We start from the raw sequence: 5,887 nt of genomic DNA, 5'->3' as shown, positions 1-5,887 counted from the left end.
GCAGGCTGGATGGCGTGCCACAAACTAGTGACCCTACCTTCAATTATGTTCAATAATTGTTAAAATGACTAAAAAATTTAATACTAAACTTTTAAAATTATTGAATAGTATAAACTTCTTGAAATTTACTAAAAGGGTAAGGAATTTAAGGCCTAGAACCGATTACTGTATTGGCGGACTAATACTACAGCTGGGGGACCGCCAAATGCAAGCGAAAACATGTGGAGGTCGGCTCTTAAGAAACTCGTTAATCGAGGGATTGCTCGTTAACCGAAGTTAAGAATCTTATGGAAGGTAACTTGTTAACCGAAATCTCGTTAACCGAGGCGCTCGTTAACCGAGGGACCACTGTACTAGAGATTTTTTCCTATGGCCTCCAACCTCCCTTATAGCCAAACCTTCTCCATCAATTTATTACCTATCTTAATACAAAGGTACAGTATTTACCCTACCTGAGTTAAATTATGCACCTGTAAACTCAGGATCACCCTCTCCAGACCCACTAACTATTCAAAAGTTTCCCAGAGAGCATGTTAGAAGGCTCGAGTTTTTCGCGGTATATTTACCCAAAAATGGGGAGATAGTTTTGTCGTTCATTGTATACAACACATAACAAATACATTTTGGAGGATCTAGTTTCATATATATTCACATAATGATATAGAGTAATATTAATTAAAAATGGATAAAATCTGACAGTAATACCTCTTTGAACACAGATGCATACAAAGCATAAAAAGAGGAACACGGCACTAATGGGCAAGAGAGACAAATGTCCCACTTATCCCTATTAAATGATAATCATAATTTCAATATTTCTGACCCTTGATTTTCTAAAAGATGTACTTTACAGTGCTTTAAGAACTTGCAAGCATATTTGAGCAAGTATGCACAGAGCAGTGATTATATATCTACTGTATGTACTGTATATTGGAGCATGGCTTATTTAATTTTTGTAATTAATTCTCACAAAATAAAACATTATTAGAATGCCTCTGGTAAATAAGGAAAAAACTGTAAAATTTTAATAACTTGACATTTAATCCAGTGACCCCAAAATGAATAGGTAACTTCCACTCCCCTCTATAGGAACACAGCAAAAATACTTCATATGTAATTAATAGAGGAAATTTAGTAAAGACTGCAAATTATATTGAAACTGGATGATCCCTTACAATGCCACACAGCTACAATAGTTATGCATCATGTGAGTGAATAAAGATTGTTATATTATGAAATAGGTTTGCCAGAAGCAAGGATAAATTTATACCCTTCCATCATTTAGTATCTCTAAATGCTGCAACAGATATGTCCTGCTATGGTGCTTCTCTTTAGTTAACACTGAACAAAAAAAAAAAATACAAAATATGGATAAGTCTTACAGTGGGTATGTTTCTTTTGTTTAGAAATGTTTTACCTACCTGTGCAGACTGGGCAACATCAAAGAGGTTGTACAGAAGTGTTTGGTTGCGATGATGGCAGAACAGATCAAATTCATCCAAGATAAATATGACAGGTTTGGATGTTTCTTTACTTCCACAGCGGAGAGATTCCAAAAGAAAGGCTAAATTTTCTGGGGAGAGAATCCATTACCAGGAATTATTTGTTGTAATGGCAGTCCAAGAATTAACAAGTTCTTGGTGTCACTTCAACTAACCACAATTGTAAATCAAAGACCATCCAAGCAGCTGTGAATCTATTCCACAAACTGTTACCATATCAGGGTAAATATTGATTTTTTTTTATGGGGAATAGTCCACCCAGGCGCAGGTCATCGACCCACAATGCCTTGGGGGCGAAAAAATAAGAGTAAAAAGAAATTAGAAATATAAAAGAAAAAGATTATATTAATCTACACCACGAAGATGCCGGAAAACCAGCTTTTTAAAGTGAGACATTGTATGAGTATTGAAACAGAAGAAGGCAGAGCGTTCCACAGTTTGGCTGTGTGAGGAAAGAAGGAATACTATAATGGGTTATTATAGTGTGACCGACAGCCACAGAGAAACAGTGGGCACTGCGAGCAAGACGAGTGTTACGAGCCCACGGCCTTGCCAGCAATACACAGGATGCCAAATCTACCGAACAATGCCCGTTAAAGTACCTGTAAAAGAAAGAGAGTGAAGCAACATTGTGGCCAAGAGAAAGGGAAGAAGGATTATCAACTGAAGGAGGAGAGTCAATAAGATGAAATGCCTTTGATTCCACTCTATCTAACAGTTGGACAGAAGAAGAGCCACCCCAGATATGAGAGCAGTACTCCAAGTTAAGATGAATAAATCCCTTATAAACTTGAAGCAACTGCTTAGGAGTTAAGTAACTACGGCATCTGTACAGCATTCCCAACTTTTGGGAGGCAGCTTTAGCCATGTTGTGGATGTGTGGCTTCCATTACATATTAGAGGAAATGGCGAGGCCTAGCAAATCTATTTTAAAACTTGGCAGAATAATTGTGCCCTGAAATGTGATTGGTGGGAGATCATATAATTTGAAAAGTGTAATTGGTAAATACTAGTGATGCTGTTACCATAAATTAATGCAGTCATCACAAGAAACTATCTTATGTCATCATTTTTTTAATCCCTGAAAACCCTACATGTTAACAATGTACATGGCAACAAATGGTCAACCTTGATGCCATTTCCACCCAAAGTTTATCATAAGGATCTTGTTACATGTCCACCAAATTTACCAAATTTTATGAAAATCTACAAACCCATTCTCAAGTTATTTTAAACATACAACCAAAAACGATGCCCTGACTGGTAGCAGGATAATTATTTTTAATCTGTTCTTCTTATACTTCAAAATTGGGACTTGCATTTTCAATATTCCCTCAACTTTATGGCAAACAAATGAAATATTGATCATCAAACAACCTAATTAACTTCAGTGTTGAACAAGGACACAAAAATAGCTGAGTCCAAGGAAGGTCAGCAAGTTACAAAATCACTAACTACAGACCAGTGCACATATATTAAATAATATAACATTACTAACCAGCAAAAGAACCAAACACTTTATTAGCAGTTGCATTCTCCAGTTTCAGCTGGCAGGTTATCTCTTTGAGGGCCAGCCTGTCATCTGTCTGCAGGAGTCCCGACAGTCTGACAACCACTCCCTCACCCAGTGTGCCTGAAGCCTCCAGCTTCTCTATTACAGTATTTACCAGCTGTAATAATGGTAATTAAATTAATCGTACTTAATACCCTGTACTGTATTCACATGGTATAATGGTGCTACATCAATCACATACCCAAAGAATAAATCCTTTTACTAAAACTTCCTTTATCTATCACACTTCCTAACTAAATTGGTAAGGAATAGGGTAAGTCCACCAAGAAATTAAATTCATTTACCCTGAGGCTAACTGGACTATTTTACACTTAACATATACAGTCAACCCTCGCTTTACGCGGTCCCACTTTACGCGTTTCCACGTTTACGCGGTACCCTGCCGAACACGGAATGCTCACTTTCCGCGGTGTGTGTACCCTTTTACGCGGAAAGCGGAGCGAGCAGGGTGCGCACAAGGTCGCCCAGTCATCAAAACATTCCAAGTGATAGATAATGATAGTGAGGATTGGTGATATGACTTTGAGAAAGAAAGGCCCTGCAAGCCTCTGTGGTGGATAGTGATACAATTGATACAGGTGAGGGCCAATAATCTGTCCTCTGCCTCGGAACCAACCCCCCATCCCTGTGTGCCCTTAATTATTAATTGTGTGTGCATACCATCATAAAATTAAGAAGTTATTTTTACTACAACGTAGGTATTGTGTCTGAAAAAGTGGAGTTTGGGGGTCGGCCAGGTCTCTATTTCAATTACTAATCCCATATGTTATGTTGTTCACTTTAAGCGTTTCTCACTTTACGTGGGCCGCCGTGGGTTCAATTGACCGCATAAAGTGAGGGTTCACTGTATTAATTTTTTATAGAGTGTGTGTAAACTTTTTAACTAAGTTCTAAGGACTCACAGATGATTTGCCCATGCCCCTTGCAGCAAGTACAAGGGCTGAGTTGCTCTCTCCCAGGGTGAGTGTTCGGGTCATGAGGTCCTTCAGGTGCTGCGCTTCCTCACTATACAAAGATTTTAGCCTTTTACCTGCAAACAATAAACATAAAATACCATGATTTGTTATTATTAACATTAGGAATTTTATTTTACAAGTACGTATCATGCATTTGGTAATTTTTTACTTATATAGTTTTAGATTGTACAGTACAGTACAGGTACAGTCAACCCTCACTTTAAGCAGTTAATTCAACCCACAGGGTACCACGGAAAGTGAGAAACGCGTAAAGTGAACAACATAACATATGGGATTAATTGAAATAGAGACCGGGCCGACCCCCAAACTCCACTTTTTGACAACACACAACTATGTTGTAGTAAAAATTTTATCTTAACTTTATGATGGTATGCACACACAATTAATATTTAAGAGAAATATCAATAATATTAGGTTTTTTAACACTTACATTAGTAGAAAAGATGGCTGGGCACACGGGGATGGGGGGTTGGTTCCGAGGCAGAGGGCAGATTATTGGCCCTCACCTGTATCACTTGTATCAATTGTATCACTATCCACCACAGAGGCTTGCAGGGCCTCTTTGTCAAACCCCTCAAAGTCCATATCCTCACTATAATTATCACTCACTGACTTGGGCCGACTGTGGTGGGTGGCGGGTGAAGAACTCGGTAATGTTTTGATGACTGGGCGACCTTGTGCACACCCTGCTCGCGCCGCTTACACAACATGGCGGATGGCGGGAGAGGGCGGGAGGTTTGGATCCAAAAATGGCGCGGCTCGCCAGCCGCTCTCCGCGTAAAGGGGTACACGCACCTCGGAATGTGAGCATCCTGGTTTCGGCAGGGTACCGCGTAAACGTGGAAACGCGGAATGTGGGACCGCGTAAAGCGAGGGTTGACTGTATTCAGTTTACATGATGTTTTTTTTCAAATATTTTGTTATTTCTTTCATACAGTACTGTATTATCTTTTGTAATTCTTTTGTATTATTATTTCAGCATATTTGCATAGCCATACTACACAGATTAAGTTGCCTCTCACCAACCCAGAAACAAACAGTAAACCTAAATAAACAAACACTGATAATGGAGACAATGCAACCAGCTGTGTCAGACAGCCTAAACTCTCTCAATATTATTCAAAAGAGTGGAATAAACATACAGTAAACTCCCTCCAACCCATAGTCACTTAATCTGGATCCCCTTGCAAACCAGTATCAAACAATTTGTTTTCTTTTTTCTTTTTATGGGGAAAAGCCCACCTGGGTACAGGTCATTGACCCACAACCGGGAAATAAAAAAGAAATAGAGGAAAAAAGGAGTTTGTTAATCTACACTATGAAGATGCCAGAAAACTAGCTTTTTGAAGTGTGACAGATCATAAGAAGATGGAAAGGAGGTGGCATTTACCGTGACATTCCATAATCCAACCACGTACAGGTTAACACTAACTGCTCAAATTTAAAAAAAATTTACCAATATCCTTAACCAGCTTATAAAGAAGTACCCTTGAATGAAATTTTAACAAAATCTACATCTTGACCTCGGCATTCTCTATAAGCCAAAATAGAAATACTGTACACAAAACTACAAACATCTACATGCATGCTTAGCAATAAACCATGGCCACATTATGTACATGGCACCCTTATGATAAGGATTTCTGAATCTGGTTTCAAATGGCGACATAAAATGATAAAGATCTAAACCTTTTAACCAATCCACTAACTTAGCTGTCCAAGAAGGTTTATTCCTCACTCGGACATAAATAAAAAAAATTAAAACTCATATGCCTGATAAAATTTGAGTCAGAACCTGACTTTAACATCTTTTTCACCACAGAATTTGAAGACAC

The 5,887-nt window shown here is 38.5% G+C and overlaps 1 long non-coding RNA gene across 1 annotated transcript; it reads right to left on the bottom strand.

Annotated features, from left to right (window-relative positions):
* Window positions 1-322: 322 nt before the first annotated feature.
* Window positions 323-4,128, bottom strand: LOC121878480. The gene is made up of 3 exons (XR_006091166.1): window positions 3,978-4,128; window positions 3,001-3,172; window positions 323-1,573 (listed from the first exon to the last, which is right to left on the bottom strand). It is a non-coding gene; the product is annotated as an uncharacterized LOC121878480 (long non-coding RNA).
* Window positions 4,129-5,887: the final 1,759 nt, after the last annotated feature.

Source organism: Homarus americanus, unplaced genomic scaffold (genome assembly GCF_018991925.1).
Source record: "Homarus americanus isolate GMGI-L3 unplaced genomic scaffold, GMGI_Hamer_2.0 scaffold55141, whole genome shotgun sequence".
Taxonomy (NCBI): Eukaryota; Metazoa; Arthropoda; class Malacostraca; order Decapoda; family Nephropidae; genus Homarus; species Homarus americanus.
This window is presented reverse-complemented; position numbering and strand designations above follow the sequence as displayed.